This window comes from Vicugna pacos, unplaced genomic scaffold (genome assembly GCF_048564905.1).
Source record: "Vicugna pacos unplaced genomic scaffold, VicPac4 scaffold_16, whole genome shotgun sequence".
NCBI lineage: Eukaryota > Metazoa > Chordata > Mammalia > Artiodactyla > Camelidae > Vicugna > Vicugna pacos.
In genome coordinates this window covers 6708631-6730547 of record NW_027328737.1, presented here as the reverse complement: position 1 = coordinate 6730547, position 21917 = coordinate 6708631, and positions in this window count along the sequence as shown.

Here is a 21917-nt window from a genome sequence, read left to right as displayed (position 1 = left end):
ATCTGTATTCTATATTATGCATTCCTTATAGTATATTCTAAATTCTGTGATCTACATTGTATATTCTAGATTTTATACTCAGTATTCCGTATTCTATATTCTATATTCTGTGTGCTACATTCTATGTTCTAAATTCTATATACACTATTCTGTATTCTATACTCTAAATTCTGTGTTCTATATTCCGTGATCTAAATTCGGTGTTCTATTTTCTCTATTATATATTGTATAATCTGTGTTCTACACTCTATATTCGAAATACTATATTCATTATCTGTATTCTATATTCTAAATTCTGTGTTTTGCATTCCATGTTCTAAATAATATATTCAGTATATTGTATTCTATATTCTAAATTCTGTGTTACGCATTCTATGTTCTAAATTCTATATTCAGTATTCTGTATTCTATATTCTAAATTCTATGTTCTGCATTCCATGTTCTTAATTCTGGCTTTTGTATTCTGTTTTCCATTTTCTATATTCTGATTTGTACATTCTATATTCTGTATTCTAAATCCTGCATTCTCTTTTCCATATACTATATTCTGTTTTTACATTCTATATTCTGTTTTCTACATTCTATATTCTGTATTCTAAATTCTTAATTCTGTATTCTATATTATATATTCTGTGTTATTCATTCTATATTCTATATTCTATATTCTGTATTCCGTTTTCTATATTCTATATTATGTGTTATTCATTCTATATTATTAATTGTATATTCAGTATTCTGTATTATATATTCTAAATTCTGTGTTCTGCATTTAATTTTCTAAATTCTGGGTTCTCTATTCACTATTCTCTATTCTATGTACTGTGTTCTTTTTCTATATTTTAAATCCTATTTTATGCATTCCGTATTCTATATTCTAAATTCTGTGTTCTACATTCAATATTTAAAATTCTATGTACTGCATTCCTTGTTCTAAATTATGGGTTCTATATTCTCTATTCTATATTCTATACTGTGGGTTCTACGTTCCATATTCTAAATTTTATATTCAGTATTCTGTATTCTATATTCTAAATACTGTCTTCTGCATTTGATGTTGTAAATTTTGGCTTCTATATACTCTATATTATATTCTATATTCTGTGATCTTCATTCTATACTTTAAATTCTATTTTCTGCATTCCGTTCAGTATTCTGTATACTATATTCTAAATTGAGTGTTCTACATGCTATATTCTGCATTCCGTACTCTATATTCTATTTTCTGTGTTCTACATTCTATATTCTAAATTGTATATTCAGTATTCTCTATTCTATATTCTAAATTCTGTGTTCTGCATTCCATGTTCTTAATACTGGGTTCTATATTCTCTATTCTATATTCTATGTTATGTGTTCTACATTCTGTATACTAAATCCTATATTCAGTGTTCTGTATTCTATATTCTAAATTCTGTGTTCTACATTCGGTTTCTATTTACTATGTTTAGAATTCTGTATTCTATATTCTAAATTCTGTGTTGTGCATCCATGTTCTAAATACTGGGTTCTATATACTCTATTCTATATTCTATGTATTGTGTTCTACATACATTAATCTAAATTCTATTTTCAGTATTCGGTATTATATATTGTAAATTCTGTGTTCTGCATTCCATGTTCTTCATCCTGTGTTCTGTATTCTGTATTCTGTATTCTATATTGTGTGTTCTACATTCTAAATTCTAAATAGTATATTCAGTATTCTTTATTCAATATTCTAATTTATGTGTTCTGAATCCCATGTTCTAAATTCTGGCTTCTATATTCTCTATTCTATTTTCTATATTTTGTGTTATTTATTCTGTATTCTACAATCTATATTCTGCATTTCGTATTCTAAATTCTATATTCTTTGTTGTACATTCTATATTCTAAATTCTATATTCAGTATTCTGTATTGTATATTCTAAATTCTGTGTTCTGCATTCCATGTTCTAAGTTCTGTGTTCTATATTCTGTATTCTATATTCTATATTCTGTGACCTACATTGTGTATTCTAAATGGTACATTCAGTATTCTGTATTCTATATTGTAAATTATGTGTTCTGCATTCCATGTTCTAAATTCTGGCTTCTATATTCCCTATTCTCAATTCTCTATTCTGTGTTCTTCATTTTATATTTTAAATTCTATTTTCTGCATTCAGTATTCTATATAATAAACACTGTGTTCTACATTCTATATTCTAAATTCTATATTCAGTTTTCTTTATTCTATATTCGAAATTCTGTGTTCTGCATTCCATGTTCTAAATTCTGTATTCAGTATTCTGTGTTCTATATTAAACATTCTGTGTTCTGCATTCCATGTTTTAAATTCTGTGTTATATATTCTCTATTCTATATTCTGTTTTCTACATTCTATATTCTCAATTCAATATTCAGTATTCTGTATTCTATATTCTTTATTCTTTGTTCTACATTCTATATTCTAAATTCTTTATTTAGTATTCCGTATTCTAAATTCTATATGCTGAGTTCTACATTCAATATTCTAAATACTATATTCAGTATTCTCTATTCTAAATTCTGTGTTTTGCTTTCCATGTTCAAAATCTGGGTTCTATATTCTCTATTCAATATTCTATATTCTGTGTTCTTCAATCTATATTCTAAATTCTATATTCTGCATTCGTTAAACTTTACTCTAAATTCTGTGTTTTACATTCTATATTCTAAATTCTCTATTCAGTATTCTGTATTCTATATTCTAAATTCGGTGTTCTGCATTCCTTGTTCTTAATTCTGTGTTCTATATTCTCTATTCTCTATTCTATTTTGTGTTTTCTACATTCTATATATTAAATTCTATATTCAGAGTTCTGTATTGTACATCCTATATTCTGTGTTCTACATTCTGTTTCTAATTACTATGTTTTGAATTCTCTTTTCTATATTATAAATTCTGTGTTCTTCATTACACGTTCTACATTCTGGATTCTATATTCTCTAATCTATATTCTATATTCTGTTTTCTTCATTCAATATTCTAAACTTTAATTCTGTATTCTGTATTCTATATTCTAAATTCTGTGTTCTGCATCCCATGTTCTTATTTCTGCGTTCTATATTCTCTATGCTATATTCTATATTTTGTGTTCTTCATTCTATATTCTAAATACTATTTTCTGCATAACGTACTCTATATTCTATTTCCTGTGTTCTACATTCCATGCTGTAAATTCTATATTCAGTATTCTGTATTCTAAATTGTGTGTTCTGCATTCCATGTTCTACATTCTGGGTTCTATATTCTCTATTCTATATTCTATATTCTCTGTTCTACTTTCAATATTCTAAAGTGTATGTTCAGTATTCTGTATTCTATATTCTAAATTCTGTGTTCTGCATTCCATGTTCTAAATCCTGTGTTCTATATTCTGTATTCTATATTCTATATTCTGTTTTCTACATTCTATATTTTGTTTTATAGATTCTATTGTCTGTATCCTAAATTCTTAATTCTGTAATCTATATTCTATATTCTGTGTTCTTCATTCAATATTTTGTATTCTGTATTCAGAATTCTGTATACTGTATTCTAAATTCTGTGTTCTGCATTCCATGTTCTAAATCCTGTGGTCTATATTCTCTATTCTATATTCTATATTCTGTGTTATACATTGTATATTCTAAATTCTGTATTCAGGTTTCTGTATTCTATATGCTAAACTATGTGTTCTGTATTCCATGTTCTATATTCTGGCTCCTATATTCTCTAATCTATATTCTATATTTTGTGTTCTTCATTCTATATTCTAAAATCTATATTCTGTATTCCGTATTCTATATTCTATATTCTGTGTTTTACATTCTAATTTCTAAAATCTATATACAGTATTCTGTATACTATACTCAAAATTCTTTGTTCTGCATTCCATGTTCTTAATTCAGTTCTCTATATTCTCTATTCAATATTCTATAGTCTGTGTTCTACAATCAATATTCGAAATTCTATATGCATTATACTGTATTCTATATTCTAAATTCTGTGTTATGCATTCCATGTTCTAAATTATATATTCAGTATATTGTATTCTATATTCTGTATTCTGTGTTCCGCATTCTATGTTCTAAATTCTATATTCAGTATTCTGTATTCTATATTCTGAATTCTGTGTTCTGCATTTCATGTTCAAAATTCTGGCTTCTGTATCCTCTTTTCCATATTCTATATTCTGTTTTCTACATTCAATATTCTTTATTCTATATTCTGCATTCTGTATTGTATATTCTATATTACGTGTTCTACATTCTATATTCTAAATTCTATATTTAGTAATTTCTATTTAATATTCTGAACTCTGTGTTCTGCTTTCGATGTTCTAAATTCTGTGTTCTGTATTCTGTTTTCCATATTCTATATTCTGTTTTCTAAATTCTATATTCTGTATTCTATAATCTGCATTCCGTATTGTATATTCTATATTCCGTGTTCTACATTCTATATTCTAAATTATATATTCATTATTCTAAATTCTTTATTCTAAATTCTATATTCTGTATTCTGCATTGTATATTCTAAATGCTGTGTTCTGCATTCCATGTTCTAAATTCTGGCTTCTATATTCTCTATTCTCTATTCTATATTCTGTGTTCTACATTCTATACACTAAGTTCTTTATTAAACATACTATATTCTATATTCTAAATTCTCTGTTCTGCATTCTTTGTTCTAAATTCTATATTCAGTATTCTGTGTTCTATATTCTATATTCTGGGTTTGCATTCCATTTTCTAAATTCTGGATTCCATATACTCTATTCTCTCTTCTCTATTCTGTGTTCTACATTCTATATTCTAAATTCTACATTCAGCATTCTGTATACTATATTCTAAATTCTGTGTTCTACATCCTATATTCTAAATTGAAGATTCCGTATTCTGTATTCTATATTCTAAATTCTGTGTTCTGCATTCCATTTTCTAAATTCATGGTTCTGTATTATGTTTCCATATTCTATATTCTGTGTTCTCATTTGTATATTCTCCATACTATATTCTGCATTCCGTATTCTATATTCTATATTCTGTACTCTGCATTCTATATTCTATATTCTATATTAAGGAATATGTATTCCATATTATAAATACTGTGTTCTGCATTTTATGTTCTAAATTCTGGGTTCTATATACTGTTTTCCATATTTTATATTCTGTGTTCTACATTCTATATTCAAAATTCTATATTCAGTATTCTGTATTCTATATTCTAAATTCTGTGTTCTGCATTCCATGTTCTAAATTCTGGATTCTATATTCTATATTCTATACTCTATATTGTGTGTTCTACATTCTATATTCTAAATTCTATATTCAGTATTCTGTATTCTATAATTTAAATTCTGTGTTCTACATCCTTTACCCTTAATCCTATATTCAGTATTCTGTATTCTATATTATATATTATGTGTTGTGCATTACATTTTCTAAATCCTCAGTTCTATATTCTGTTTTCAATATTTTATATTCTGTGTTCTTCATTCTATATTCTGAATTCTATATTCTGCATTTGAATTCTACATACTTAATTCTGTGTTCTACATTCTATATTCTAAATTATATATTCAGTATTATGTATTTTATAATCTAAACTCTGTGCTCTGCATTCAATGTTCTAAATTCTTGGTTCTGTATTCTCTTTTCCATATTCTATATTCTGTGTTCTTCATTCAATATTGTGAATTCTATATTCTAAAATCCGTATTCTATAATCTATATTCTGTGTTACACATTCTATGTTCTAAATTCTATATTCAGTATTCTGTATTCTATATTCTATATTCTGTGTTCTGCTTTCCATGTTCTAAATTCTGGGTTCTATATTCTCTATTCTCTATTCGATTTCAGAGTTCTTCATTGGATATTCTACATTCTTTATTCTGCATTCCGTATTCTATATTCTATATACTGTGTTCTACATTCTATATTCTAAATTCTATATTCAGTACGCTGTATTCTATAGTCTCAATTCTGTGTTCTGCATTCCATGTTCTAAATTCTGGCTTCTATATTCTCTATTCTATATTCTATGTTCTGTGTTCTACATTCTTTATTCAAAATTCTATATTCAGTATTCTGTATTCTATATTGTATATTCAGTATTCTACATTTTATATTCTTAATTCTATATTCAGTATTTTACATTCTATATTCTAAATTCTGTGTTCTGCATTCCATGTTCTAAGTTCTGGCTTCTATATTCTCTATTCTATAATCTATATTTTGTGTTATTCATTCTATGTTTTAAACTAAATATACTGCATTAAGTATTGTATATTCTATATTCTGTGTTACACAATCTATATTCTAAATTCTATATTCAGTATTCTGTATTCTATAGTCTAAATTCTGTGTTCCAAATTCTGTGTTCTAAATTCTATATACAGTATTCTGTATTATATATTCTAAATTCTGTGTTCTGCATTCCATGTTCAAAATTCTGGTTTCTGTATTCTTTTTTCTATATACTGTGTTCTAAATTCCATATTCTAAATTCTATATTCAGTAGTCTGAATACAATATTCTAAATTGTGTGTTCTGAATTCCATGCTCTAAATAGTATATTCAGTATTCTGTATTCTATATTCTAAATTCTGTGTTCTGCATTCTATGTTCTAAATTCTATATTCAGTATTCTGTATTCTATATTCTACATTCTGTGTTCTGCATTCCACATTCTAATTTCTGGCTTCTATATTCTCTATTCTCTATTCTATATTCTGTGTTCTGCATTCTATATTCTAAATTGTATATTCAGTATTTTGTATTCTATATTATAATTTCTGTGTTCTACATTCTATATTCTATTTCTATATTCAGTGATCTTTATTCAATATTCTAAATTCTGTGTTCTTCATTCCATGTTCTAAATTCTTTGTTTTGTATTTTGTTTTCATATTCTATATTCTGTGTTCTAAATTCTATTTTCTGTATACTATATAGTGCATTCCGTATACTATGTTTTATATTCTGTGTTCTACATTCTATATTCTAAATTCTATATTCAGTATTCTGTATTCTATATTCTAAATTCTGTGCTCTGCATTCAATGTTCTAATTTCTTGTTTCTGTATTCTGTTTTCCATATTCTATATTCTGTATCTTCATTAAATATTGTGAACTCTATATTCTGAATTCCGTATTCTATATTCTAAATTCTGTGTTCTTCATTCTATTTTCTGAATTCTATATTCAGTATTCTGTATTCTATATTTTGAATTCTGGGTTCTACATTCCATGTTCTAAATTCTGGGTTCAGTATTCACTATTCTCTATTCTATATTCTGTGTTCTACATTCTATATTCTAAATTCTATATTCAGTATTCTACATTCTATATTCTAAATGCTATATTCAGTATTCTGCACTGTTATATTCTAAATTCTGTGTTTTGCATTCCATGTTCTAAATTCTGGCTTATATATTCTCTATTCTATAGTCTAAATTTTGTCTTATTCTTTCAATATTCGACATTAAATACACTGCGTTCAGTATTCTATATTCTATATTCTGTGTTCTACATTCTATCTTCTAAATTCTGTATTCAGTATTCTCTATTCTGTATTTGAAATTCTGTGTTCTGCATTCCATGTTCTAAATTCTATATTCAGTATTCTGTATACTATATTCTACATTATGTGTTCTGCATTTCATGTTTTAAATTCTGTGTTATATATTCTCTATTCTATATACTATATTCTGATTTTTACATTCTATATTCTAAATTCAATATTCAGTATTGTGTATTCTATATTCTTTATTCTGTGTTCTACATTCTATACTCTAAATTCTTTATTTAGTATTCCGTATCCTAAATTCTATATGCTGTTTTCTACAATCAATATTCTAAATTGTATATTCAGTGTTCAGTATTCTCTATTCTAAGTTCTGTGTTTTGCTTTCCATGTTCTAAAATCTGGGTTCTATATTCTCTATTCAATATTCTATATTTTGTGTTCTTCATTCTATATTCTAAATTCTATATTCTGCATTCGTAAATCTTTATTCTGAATTCTGTGTTTTTCATTCTATATTCTAATTTCTCTATTCAGTATTCTGTATTCTATATTCTAAATTCTGTGTTCTGCTTTCTATGTTCTAAATTCTGGGTTCTATATTCTCTATTCTATATTCTATGTACTGTGTTATACATTCTTTAATCTAAATTCTATTTTCAGTATTCTGTATTATATATTCTAAATTCTGTGTTCTGCATTCCATGTTCTAAATTCTTGTTTCTGTATTCTTTTTTCCATATTGTATATTCAGTTTTCTAAATTTTGTAATCTGTATTCTATATTCTGCATTCCGTATTGAATATTCTACATACTGTGTTCTACATTCTATATTCTAAATTCTATATTCAGTATTCTACATTCTATATTCTAATTTCCATATTCATTCTTCTGCATTGTATATTATAAATTCTGTGTTCTGCATTCCATGTTCTAAATTCTGGCTTCCATATTCTCTAATCTATATTCTAAATTTTGTGTTATTCATTCAATATTCTACATTAAATATACTGCATTCAGTATTCTATATTCTATATTCTGTGTTATACATTCTATATTCTAAATTCTATATTCAGTATTCTGTATTCTATATTCTAAATTCTGTGTTCTGCTTTCCATGTTCTAAATTCTTGGTTCTATATTCTCTATTCTATATTCGATTTCAGAGTTCTTCATTCTATATTCTACATACTTTATTCTGCATTCCGTATTCTATATTCTATATACTGTGTTCTACATTCTATATTCTAAATTCTATATTCAGTACGCTGTATTCCATAGTCTCTATTCTGTGTTCTGCATTCCATGTTCTAAATTCTGGCTTCTATATTCTCTTCTCTCTATTCTATATTTTGTGTTCTGCATTCTATATTCTAAATTCTATATTCAGCATTCTGTATTCTATATTCTAAATTCTGTTTTCTGCATTCCATGTTCTAAATTCTGGGTTCTGTATTCTGTTTTACATATTCTATATTCTGTTTTCTATATTCTATGTTCTGTATTCTATATTCTGCATTCCATATTGTATATTTTATATTCTGTGTTCTACATTCTATATTCTAAACTCTTTATTAGGTATTCCGTATTCTAAATTCTATATGCTGTATTCTGCAGTCAATATTCTAAATTATATATTCAGTATTGTGTATTCTATATTCTAAATTCTGCGTTCTGCATTCAGTGTTCTAAATTCTGGGTTCTATATTTTCTTTCTATATTCTATTTCAGAGTTCTTCATTCTATATTCTACATTCTTTATTCTGCATTCCGTATTCTATATTCTATATACTGTGTTCTACTTTCTGTATTCTAAATTCTATATTGAGTACGCTGTATTCTATATTCTCAATTCTTTGTTCTGCATTCCATGTTCTAAATTCTGGCTTCTATATTCTCTTTTCTATAATCTGTATTCTGTGTTCTTCATTCTATATTCTACATTCTATATCCTGCATTCCGTTTTCTATATTCTATTTTCTGTGTTCTACATTCTATATTCTAATTTCTATATTCAGTATTCTGTATTCTATATACTTAAGTGTGTTTTCTGCATTCCATGTTCTAAATTCTGGGTTCTATATTCTCTGTTCTGTATTCTATATTCTGTGTTCTAGATTCTGTATTCTAAATTGTATATTCAGTATTCTGTACTGTATATTCCATATTCTGTGTTCTACATTCTATATTCTAAATTCTATATTGAGTATTGTGAATTGTATATTCTAAATTTTGTGCTCTGCATTTTATGTTCTAAACACTTTATTCAGTATTCTGTATTCTATATTATAACTTCTGTTTTCTGCATTTCATCTTCTAAATTCTGGTTTCTGTATTCTGTTTTCCATATTGTGTATTCAGTTTTCTAAATTCTATAATCTGTATTCTATATTCTGCATTCCGTATTGAATATTCTACATTCTGTGTTCTACATTCTAGATTCTAAATTCTATATACAGTCTTCTACATTCTATATTCTAAATTCCATATTCATTATTCTGCATTGTATATTATAAATTCTGTGTTCTGCATTCCATGTTCTAAATTCTGGCTTCCATATTCTCTATTCTATATTCTAAATTTTGTGTTATTCATTCAATATTCTACATTAAATATACTGCATTCATTTTTCTATATTCTATATTCTGTGTTATACATTCTATATTCTAAATTCTATATTCAGTATTCTGTATTCTATATTCTAAATTCTGTGTTCTGCTTTCCATGTTCTAAATTCTGGGTTCTATATTCTCTATTCTATATTCGACTTCAGAGTTCTTCATTCTATATTCTACATTCTTTATTCTGCATTCCGTATTCTATATTCTATATACTGTGTTCTACATTCTTTATTCTAAATTCTATATTCAGTACGCTGTATTCTATAGTCTCAATTCTGTGTTCTGCATTCCATGTTCTAAATTCTGGCTTCTATATTCTCTATTCTCTATTCTATATTTTGTGTTCTGCATTCTATTTTCTAAATTCTATATTCAGCATTCTGTATTCTATATTCTAAATTCTGTTTTCTGCATTCCATGTTCTAAATTCTGGGTTCTGTATTCTGTTTTCCATATTCTATATTCAGTTTTCTATATTCTATGTTCTCTATTCTATATTCTGCATTCCGTTTTGTATATTTTATATTCTGTGTTCTACATTCTATATTCTAAATTCTATATTCATTATTCTACATTCTATACTCTAAATATTATATTCAGTATTCTGCATTGTATATTCTAATTTTGTGTTCTGCATTCCATGTTCTAAATTTTGGCTTCTCTATTCTCTATTCTATATTCTATATTTTGAGTAATTTATTCTATGTTCTATATTAAATATACTGCATTCAGTATTCTATATTCTATATTCTGTGTTATTCTTTCTATATTCTAAATTCTATATTAATTATTCTGTATTCTATATTCTAACTTCTGTGTTCTGCATTCCATCATCTAAATTCTGGGTTCTATACTCTCTTTTCTATAATCTGAATTATGTGTTCTTCATTCTATATTCTGCTTTCTTTTTTCTATATTCTATATTCTGTGTTCTACATCCTATATTCTAAATTCTATATTCAGTATTCTGTATTCTATATACTTAATTGTGTTTTCTGCATTCCATGTTCTAAATTCTGGGTTCTATAGTCTCTGTTCTCTATTCTATATTCTGTGTTGTACATTCTATATTCTAAATTGTATATTCAGTATTCTGTATTGTATATTCCATATTCTGTGTTCTACATTGTATATTCTAAATTCTATATTGATTATTGTGTATTGTATATTCAAAATTTTGTGCTCTGCCTTTTATGTTCTAAACACTTTATTCAGTATTCTGTATTCTATATTATAACTTCTGTTTTCTGCATTTCATGTTCTTAATTCTGGTTTTTGTATTCTGTTTTCCATATTGTAAATTCGGTTTTCTAAATTCTATAATCTGTATTCTATACTCTGCATTCCGTATTGAATATTCTATATTCTGTGTTCTACATTCTATATTCTAAATTTTATATTCAGTATTCTACATTCTACATTCTAAATTCCATATTCAGTATTCTGCATTGTATATTATAAATTCTGTGTTCTGCATTCCATGTTCTAAATTCTGGCTTCCATATTCTCTATTCTATATTATAAATTTTGTGTTATTCATGCAATATTCTACATTAAATCTACTGCATTCAGTAATCTATATTCTATATTCTGTTTTATACATTCTATATTCTAAATTCTATATTCAGTATTCTGTATTCTATATTCTAAGTTCTGTGTTCTGCATTCCATGTTCTAAATTCGGGTTTCTATATTCTTTTTTCTATATTCTATATACTGTGTTTTAAATTCAATATTCTAAATTCTATATTCAGTATCCTGAACACTATAATCTAAATTCTGTGTTCTGCAATCCTTGTTCTAAATTCTATATTCTTTATTCTGTATTCAATATTCTAAATTCAGTGTTCTGCAATCTATGTACTAAATCCTAGATTCAGTAATTTGTATTCTATATTCTAAATCCTGTGTTCTGCATTACATGTTCTAAATTCTAAGTCCTGTATTCTGTTTTCCATATTCTATATTCTGTGTTCTACATTCTATATTCTGTATTCTATATTCTGCATTCCGTATTCTATATTCTATATTCTGTGTTCTACATTCAATATTATAAATTCTATATTCAGTATTCTATATTCTATATTCTAAATTCAGTGTTCGGCATTCCATTTCTAATTACTGGGTTCTTTATTCTCTTTTATATATTCTATATATTGTGTTCTTCATTCTATATTTTACATTCTATATACAGTATTCTGTATTCTATATCTAAACTCTGTGTTCTGCATTCCATTTCCTAATTTCTATATTCAGTATTCTGTATTCTAAATTCTGTGTTCTGCATTCCATGTTGTAAATTCTGGGTTCTATATTCTATAGTCTATATTCTATTTCAGAGTTCTTCATTCTATATTCTTCATTCTATATTCTGCATTCCGTATTCTATATTGTATATACTGTGTTCTACATTCTATATTCTAAATTCTATATTCAGTACTCTGTATACTACATTCTTAATTCTGTGTTCTGCATTCCATCTTCTAAGTTCTGGGTTCTATATTCTCTATTCTCTATTCTATACTGTGTGATTTTCATTCAATATTCTACATACTATATTTTGCATTTCTATAGTATATTCTATATTCTGTGTTCTACATTCTACATTTTAAATTCTATATTCATCATTCTGTATTCTATATTCTTAATTCTGTGTCCTGCATTCATTATCGAAATTCTATTTTCAGTATTCTGCATTCTATATTCTAAATTCTGGGTTCTGCGTTCAATGTTCTTAATTCTGGGTTCTATATTCTCTATTTTATATTCTATGTTCTGTGTTCTAAATTCTTTATTCAAAATTCTATATTCAGTATTCTGTATTCTATATTGTATATTCAGTATTCTACATTTTATATTCTTAATTCTATATTCAGTATTTTACATTGTATATTCTAAATTCAGTGTTCTTCATTCCATGTTCTAAGTTCTGTCTTCTATATTCTCTATTCTATATTGTATATTTTGTGTTATTCATTCTAAGTTTTAAACTAAATATACTGCATTAAGTATTCTATATTCTATATTCTGTGTTACACAATCTAGTTTCTAAATTCTATATTCTGTATTCTGTATTCTATAGTCTAAATTCTGTGTTCCAAATTCTGTGTTCTAAATTCTATATACAGTATTCTGTATTATATATTCTAAATTTTGTGTTCTGCATTCCATGTTCAAAATTCTGGTTTCTGTATTCTTTTTTCTATATACTGTGTTCTAAATTCCATATTCTAAATTCTATATTCAGTATTCTGAATACAATATTCTAAATTCTGTGTTCTGAATTCCATGCTCTAAATAATATATTCAGTATTCTGTATTCTATATTCTAAATTCTGTGTTCTGCATTCTATGTTCTAAATTCTACATTCAGTATTCTGTATTGTATATTCTATATTCTGTGTTCTGCATTCCACGTTCTATTTTCTGGCTTCTATATTCTCTATTCTCTATTCTATATTCTGTGTTCTTCATTCTATATTCTAAATTGTTTATTCAGTATTTTGTATTCTATATTCTAATTTCTGTGTTCTACATTCTATATTCTATTTCTATATTCAGTGATCTATATTCAATATTCTAAATTCTGTGTTCTGCATTCCATGTTCTAAATTCTGGGTTTTGTATTTTGTTTCCATATTCTATATTCTGTGTTCTAAATTCTATTTTCTGTATACTATATACTGCATTCCATATACTATATTCTATATTCTGCGTTCTACATTCTATATTCTTAATTCTATATTCAGTATTCTATATTGAATATTTTAAATTCTGTGCTCTGCATTCAATGTTCTAATTTCTTGTTTCTGTATTCTGTTTTCCATATTCTATATTCTGTATCTTCATTTAATATTGTGAATTCTATATTCTGAATTCCGTATTCTATATTCTAAATTCTGTGTTCTTCATTCTATTTTCTGAATTCTATATTCAGTATTCTGTATTCTATATTTTAAATTCTGTGTTCTACATTCCATGTCCTAAATTCTGGGTTCTCTATTCTCTATTCTATATTCTATATTCTGTGTTCTACATTCTATATTCTAAATTCTCTATTCAGTATTCTACATTCTATATTCTAAATGCTATATTCTGTATTCTGCACTGTATATTCTAAATTCTGTGTTTTGCATTCCATGTTCTAAACTCTGGCTTCTATATTCTCTATTCTATATTCTAAATTTTGTGTTATACTTTCAATATTCGACATTAAATATACTGCATTCAGTATTCTATATTGTATATTCTGTGTTCTACATTCTATATTCTAAATTCTGTATTCAGCATTCTGTATTCTGTATTTGAAATTCTGTGTTCTGCATTCCATGTTCTAAATTCTATATTCAGTATTCTGTATACTATATTCTACATTATGTGTTCTGCATTTCATGTTTTAAATTCTGTGTTATATATTCTTTATTCTATATTCTATATTCTGATTTTTACATTCTATATTCTAAATTCAATATTCAGTATTTTGTATTCTATATTCTTTATTCTGTGTTCTACATTCTATATTCTAAATTCTTTATTTAGTATTCCATATTCTAAATTCTATATGCTGTTTTCTACAATCAATATTCTAAATTCTATATTCAGTGTTCAGTATTCTCTATTCTAAATTCTGTGTTTTGCTTTCCATGTTCTAAAATCTGGGTTCTATATTCTCTATTCAATATTCTATATTCTGTGTTCTTCATTCTATATTCTAAATTCTATTTTCTGCATTCGTAAATCTTTATTCTAAATTCTGTGTTTTACATTCTATATTCTAAATTCTCTATTCAGTATTCTGTATCCTATATTCTAAATTCTGTGTTCTGCATTCCTTGTTCTAAACTCTGGCTTCTATATTCTCTATTCTCTATTGTATTTTCTGTTTTCTAGATTCTCTATTCTAAATTCTATATTCAGTATTCTGTATTCTATACTCTAAATTCTGTGTTCTGCAATCCATGTTCTAAATTCTGGGTTCTGTATTCTGTTTCCCATATTGTATATTCTGTGTTCTACATTCTTTATTCTGTATTCTATATTAAGCATTCCTTATACTATATTCTAAATTCTGTGATCTACATTGTATATTCTAGATTGTATACTCAGTATTCCGTATTCTATATTCTATATTCTGTGTGCTACATTCTATGTTCTAAATTCAATATACACTATTCTGTATTCTATACTCTAAATTCTGTGTTCTACATTCCATGATCTAAATTCAGTGTTCTATATTCTCAATTATATATTGTATAATCTGTGTTCTACAATCTATATTCGAAATAGTATATTCATTATCTGTATTCTATATTCTAAATTCTGTGTTTTGCATTCCATGTTCTAAATAATATATTCAGTATATTGTATTCTATATTGTAAATTCTGTGTTACGCATTCTATGTTCTAAATTCTATATTCAGTATTCTGTATTCTATATTCTAAATTCTATGTTCTGCATTCCATGTTCTTAATTCTGTCTTTTGTATTCTGTTTTCCATATTCTGTATTCTGATTTGTACATTCTATATTCTGTATTCTAAATTCTGCATTCTCTTTTCCATTTAATATATTCTGATTTTACATTCTATATTCTGTTTCCTACATTCTATATTCTGTATTCTAAATTCTTAATTTTGTTTTCTATATTCTATATTCTGTGTTATTCATTCTATATTCTATATTCTATATTCTGTATTCCGTTTTCTATATTCTATATTGTGTGTTATTCATTCTATATTCTAAATTGTATATTCAGTATTCTGTATTATATATTCTATATTCTGTGTTCTGCATTCCATTTTCTAAATTCTGGATTCTATATTCTTTTTTCTATACTCTATATACTGTGTTGTAAATTCTATATTCTAAATTCTTTATTCAGTATTCTGAATACTATATTCTAAATTCTGTGTTCTGCATTCCATGCTCTATATCCTATATAAAGTATTCTGTATTCTATATTCTAAATTCTTTGTTCTGCATTTAATTTTCGAAATTCTGGGTTCTCTATTCACTATTCTCTATTCTATGTACTGTGTTCTTTTTCTATATTGTAAATCCTATTTTCTGCATTCCGTATTCTATATTCTAAATTCTGTGTTCTACATTCTATATTCTAAATTGTATGTACTGCATTCCTTGTTCTAAATTATGGGTTCTATATTCTCTATTCTATATTCTATATTGTGTGTTCTACGTTCTATATTCTAAATTTTATATGCAGTATTCTGTATTCTATATTCTAAATTCTGTCTTCTGCATTTGATGTTGTAAATTTTGGCTTCTATATACTCTATATTATATTCTATATTCTGTGATATTCATTCTATAGTTTAAATTCTATTTTCTGCATTCCGTTCAGTATTCTGTATACTATATTCTAAATTCTGTGTTCTACATGCTATATTCTGCATTCCGTACTCTATATTCTATTTTCTGTGTTCTACATTCTTTATTCTAAATTGTATATTCAGTATTCTGTATTCTATATTCTAAATTCTTTGTTCTGCATTCCATGTTCTTAATACTGGGTTCTATATTCTCTATTCTATATTCTATGTTATGTGTTCTACATTCTATATACTAAATTCTATATTCAGTGTTCTGTATTCTATATTCTAAATTCTGTGTTCTACATTCGGTTTCTATTTACTATGTTAAAATTCTGTATTCTATATTCTAAATTCTGTGTTGTGCATCCATGTTCTAAATTCTGGGTTCTATATACTCTATTCTATATTCTATGTACTGTGTTCTACATACTTTAATCTAAATTCTATTTTCAGTATTCGGTATTATATATTGTAAATTCTGTGTTCTGCATTCCATGTTCTTCATCCTGTGTTCTGTATTCTGTATTCTGTATTCTATATTGTGTGTTCTACATTCTAAATTCTAAATAGTATATTCAGTATTCTTTATTCAATATTCTTATTTATGTGTTCTGAATCCCATGTTCTAAATTCTGGCTTCTATATTCTCTATTGTATTTTCTATATTTTGTGTTCTTCATTCTATATTCTAAAATCTATATTCTGTATTCCGTATTCTATATTCTATATTCTGTGTTTTACATTCTAATTTCTAAATTCTATAAACAGTATTCTGTATTCTATACTCAAAATTCTTTGTTCTGCATTCCATGTTCTTAATTCAGTTCTCTATATTCTCTATTCAATATTCTATAGTCTGTGTTCTACAATCAATATTCGAAATTCTATATGCATTATACTGTATTCTATATTCGAAATTCTGTGTTCTGCATTCCATGTTCTAAATTATATATTCAGTATATTGTATTCTATATTCTGTATTCTGTGTTCCGCATTCTATGTTCTAAATTCTATATTCAGTATTCTGTATTCTATATTCTGAATTCTGTGTTCTGCATTCCATGTTCTAAATTCTGGCTTCTGTATACTCTTTTCCATATTCTATATTCTGTTTTCTACATTCAATATTCTTTATTCTATATTCTGCATTCTGAATTGTATATTCTATATTACGTGTTCTACATTCTATATTCTAAATTCTATATTTAGTAATTTCTATTCAATATTCTAAACTCTGTGTTCTTCTTTCCATGTTCTATATTCTGTGTTCTGTATTCTGTTTTCCATATTCTATATTCTGTTTTCTAAATTCTATATTCTGTATTCTATAATCTGCATTCCCTATTGTATATTCTATATCCCGTGTTCTATATTCTATATTCTATATTCTATATTCATTATTGTAAATTCTTTATTCTAAATTCTATATTCAGTATTCTGCATTGTATATTCTAAATTCTGTGTTCTGCATTCCATGTTCTAAATTCTGGATTCTCTATTCTATATTCTATATTCTATATTCTGTGTTCTACATTCTATATTCTAAATTCTATATTCAGTATTCTGTGTTCTATAATTTAAATTCTGTGTTCTACATCCTTTACTCTTAATCCTATATTCAGTATTCTGTATTCTATATTATAAATTATGTGTTGTGCATTCCATGTTCTAAATCCTCATTTCTATATTCTGTTTTCAATATTTTATATTCTGTGTTCTTCATTCTATATTCTGAATTCTATATTCTGCATTCGAATTCTACATACTTAATTCTGAGTTCTACATTCTATATTCTAAATTCTATATTCAGTATTATGTATCCTATAATCTAAACTCTGTGCTCTGCATTCAATGTTCTTAGTTCTTGGTTCTGTATTCTCTTTTCCATATTCTATATTCTGTATTCTTCATTCTATATTGTGAATTCTATATTCTAAAATCCGTATTCTATATTCTATATTCTGTGTTATACATTCTATATTCTAAATTCTATATTCAGTATTCTGTATTCTATATTCTAAATTCTATGTTCTGCTTTCCATGTTCTAAATTCTGGGTTTTATATTCTCTATTCTATATTCGATTTCAGAGTTCTTCATTCTAAATTCTACATTCTTTATTCTGCATTCCGTATTCTATATTCTATATACTGTGTTCTACATTCTATATTCTAAATTCTATATTCAGTACGCTGTATTCTATAGTCTCAATTCTGTGTTCTGCATTCCATGTTCTAAATTCTGGCTTCTATATTCTCTATTCTCTATTCTATATTTTGTGTTCTGCATTCTATATTCTAAATTCTATATTCAGCATTCTGTATTCTATATTCTAAATTATGTGTTCTGCATTCCATAATCTAAATTCTGGGTTCTATATTGTCTATTCTATATTGTGTGTTCTTAATTCTATACTCTACATAATATATTTTGCATTGCGTATTCTATATTCTATATTCTGTATTCTAAATTCTATATTCTAATCTATATTCAGTATTCTTTTTTCTATACTGTAAATTCTGTGTTCTGCATTCCATTTTCTATATTCTATTTTCAGTATTGTATATTCTGTATTCTAAATTCTGTGTTCTGCATTCTATGTTCTAAATTCTATATACAGTATTTTGTATTCTACTTTCTAAATTCTGTGTTCGGCATTTCATGTTCAAAATTCTGGATTGCATATTCTATATTCTGTGTTCTACATTCTATATTCTAAATTCTGTATTCAGTATTCTGTATTCTATATTCTAAATTCTGTGTTCTGCATTCTATGTTCTAAATTCTATATTCAGTATTCTGTATTCTATTTTCAAATTCAGTGTTCTGAATATCATGTTCTAAATTCTGGATTCTATATTCTATATTATGTTTCTACATTCTATATGCTAAATTCTATATTCTGTTTTCTTTATTCTATATTCTAAATTCTGTGTTCTGCATTCCATGTTCTAAATCCTATATTCAGTATTCTGTATTCTATATATTACTTTCTGTGTTCTGCATTCTATGTTCTAAATTCTATATTCAGTATTCTGTATACTACATTCTATATTCTGTGTTCTGCATTCCATGTTCTTAATTATGGATTCTATATTCTCTATTCTGTGTTCTATATTCTGTTTTCTACATTCTATATCCTAAATTCTATATTCAGTATACTTTATTCTATATTCTAAATTCTGTGTACTGCATTCCATGTTCTAAATCCTATATTCAGTATTCTGTATTCTATATACTATATTCTGTGTTCTGCATTCTATTTTCTAAATACTATACTCAGTATTCTGTATTTTATATTCTAAATTCTGTGTTATGCATTCCATTAATAAATTCTAGGTTCTATATTCCCTTTTAGATATTCAATACATTGAGTTCTTCACTCTATATTCTACATTCTATATTCTGCTTTCATTTTCTATATTCTAAATTCTGTTTATATTTTCTGTATTCTAAATTCTATATTCAGTATTCTGTATTCTATATTCTGAATTCTGTGTTCTACATTCTATATTCAAAATTCTAAATTCAGTATTCTGTATTCTATATTCTAAATTCTGTGTTCTGCATTCCATGTTCAAAATTCTGGCTTCTATATACTCTTTTATATATTCTATATTTTGTGTTCTGCATTCTATATTCCACATTCTATATTCTGCATTCCGTATCCTATATTATATATTCTGTGTTTTACATTCTATATTCTAAATTCTATATTCATTACTCGGTATGTATAATCTAAAATCTGTGTTCTGCAGTCTATGTTCTAAATTCTGAGTTCTATATTCTCTACTCTATTCTATATTGTGTCATTTTCATTCTATATCCTTCATAATTTATTCTACATTCCATATTGTATATTCTATATTATGTGTTCTATATTTTATATTCTAAATTCTATATTGTGTATTCTGTATTCTATATTCTAAAATCTGTGTTCTGCATTCCAATTTCTTAATTCTATATTCAGCATTCTGGATACTATATTCTATATTCTGTGTTCTACATTCTATATGCTAAATTCTGTATTCAGTATTCTTTATTCTATATTCTAAATTCTGTGTTCTGCATTATATGTTCTAAATTCTACATTCAGTATTCTCTATTCTATATTCTAAATTCTGTGTTCGGCATTCCATGTTTTAAATTCTGGGTTCGATAATGTCTACTGTATATTCTATATTCTGTGTTCAACATTCTATATTCTAAATTCTATATTCAGTATTCTGTATTCGAATTTCTAAATTCTGTGTTCTGCACTCCTAGTTCTAAATTCTATATTCAGTATTCTGTGTTCTATATTCTAAATTCTGTGTTCTGCATTCTATGTTCTAAATTCCATATTCAGTATTCTGTATTCTATATTCTAAATTCTGTATTCTGCTTTCCATGTTGTAAATTCTGGGTTCTATAATCTCTATTCTATATTCTATTTAAGAGTTCTTCATTCCATATTCTACACACTTTATTCTGCATTCCGTAATCTATATTCTATATACTGTGTTATACATTCTATAATCTAAATTCTATATTCAGTACTCTGTATTCTATATTCTAAATTCTGTGTTCTGCATTCCATCTTCTAAATTCTGGGTTCTATATACTTTATTCTATATTCTATATGGTGTGTTCTTCATTCTATATTCCACATACTATATTTTGCATTTCGTATACTATATTCTATATTCTGTGTTCTACATGCTATATTCTAAAATCTATATTCAGTATTCTGTATTCTATATTTCAATTCTGTGTTCTGATTTCCATGATCTATATTCTGGATTCTATATTCTCTTTTCTATAATCTAAATTCTGTGTTCTTCATTCGATAATGTACATTCTAATTTCTGCATTCCGTATTCTATATTCTGTGTTCTACATTCTATATTCTAAATTCTATATTCAGTATTCTGTATTCTATATTCTAAATTCTGTGTTCTGCATTCCATGTTCCTCATCCTGTGTTCTGTATTCTGTATTCTGTATTCTATATTGTGTGTTCTACATTCTAAATTCTAAATAGTATATTCAGTATTCTTTATTCAATATTCTAATTTATGTGTTCTGAATCCCATGTTCTAAATTCTGGCTTCTATATTCTCTATTCTATTTTCTATATTTTGTGTTATTTATTCTGTATTCTACAATCTATATTCTGCATTTCGTATTCTAAATTCTATATTCTTTGTTGTACATTCTATATTCTATATTCTATATTAAGGAATATGTATTCCATATTATAAATACTGTGTTCTGCATTTTATGTTCTAAATTCTGGGTTCTATATACTGTTTTCCATATTTTATATTCTGTGTTCTACATTCTATATTCAAAATTCTATATTCAGTATTCTGTATTCTATATTCTAAATTCTGTGTTCTGCATTCCATGTTCTAAATTCTGGATTCTATATTCTATATTCTATACTCTATATTGTGTGTTCTACATT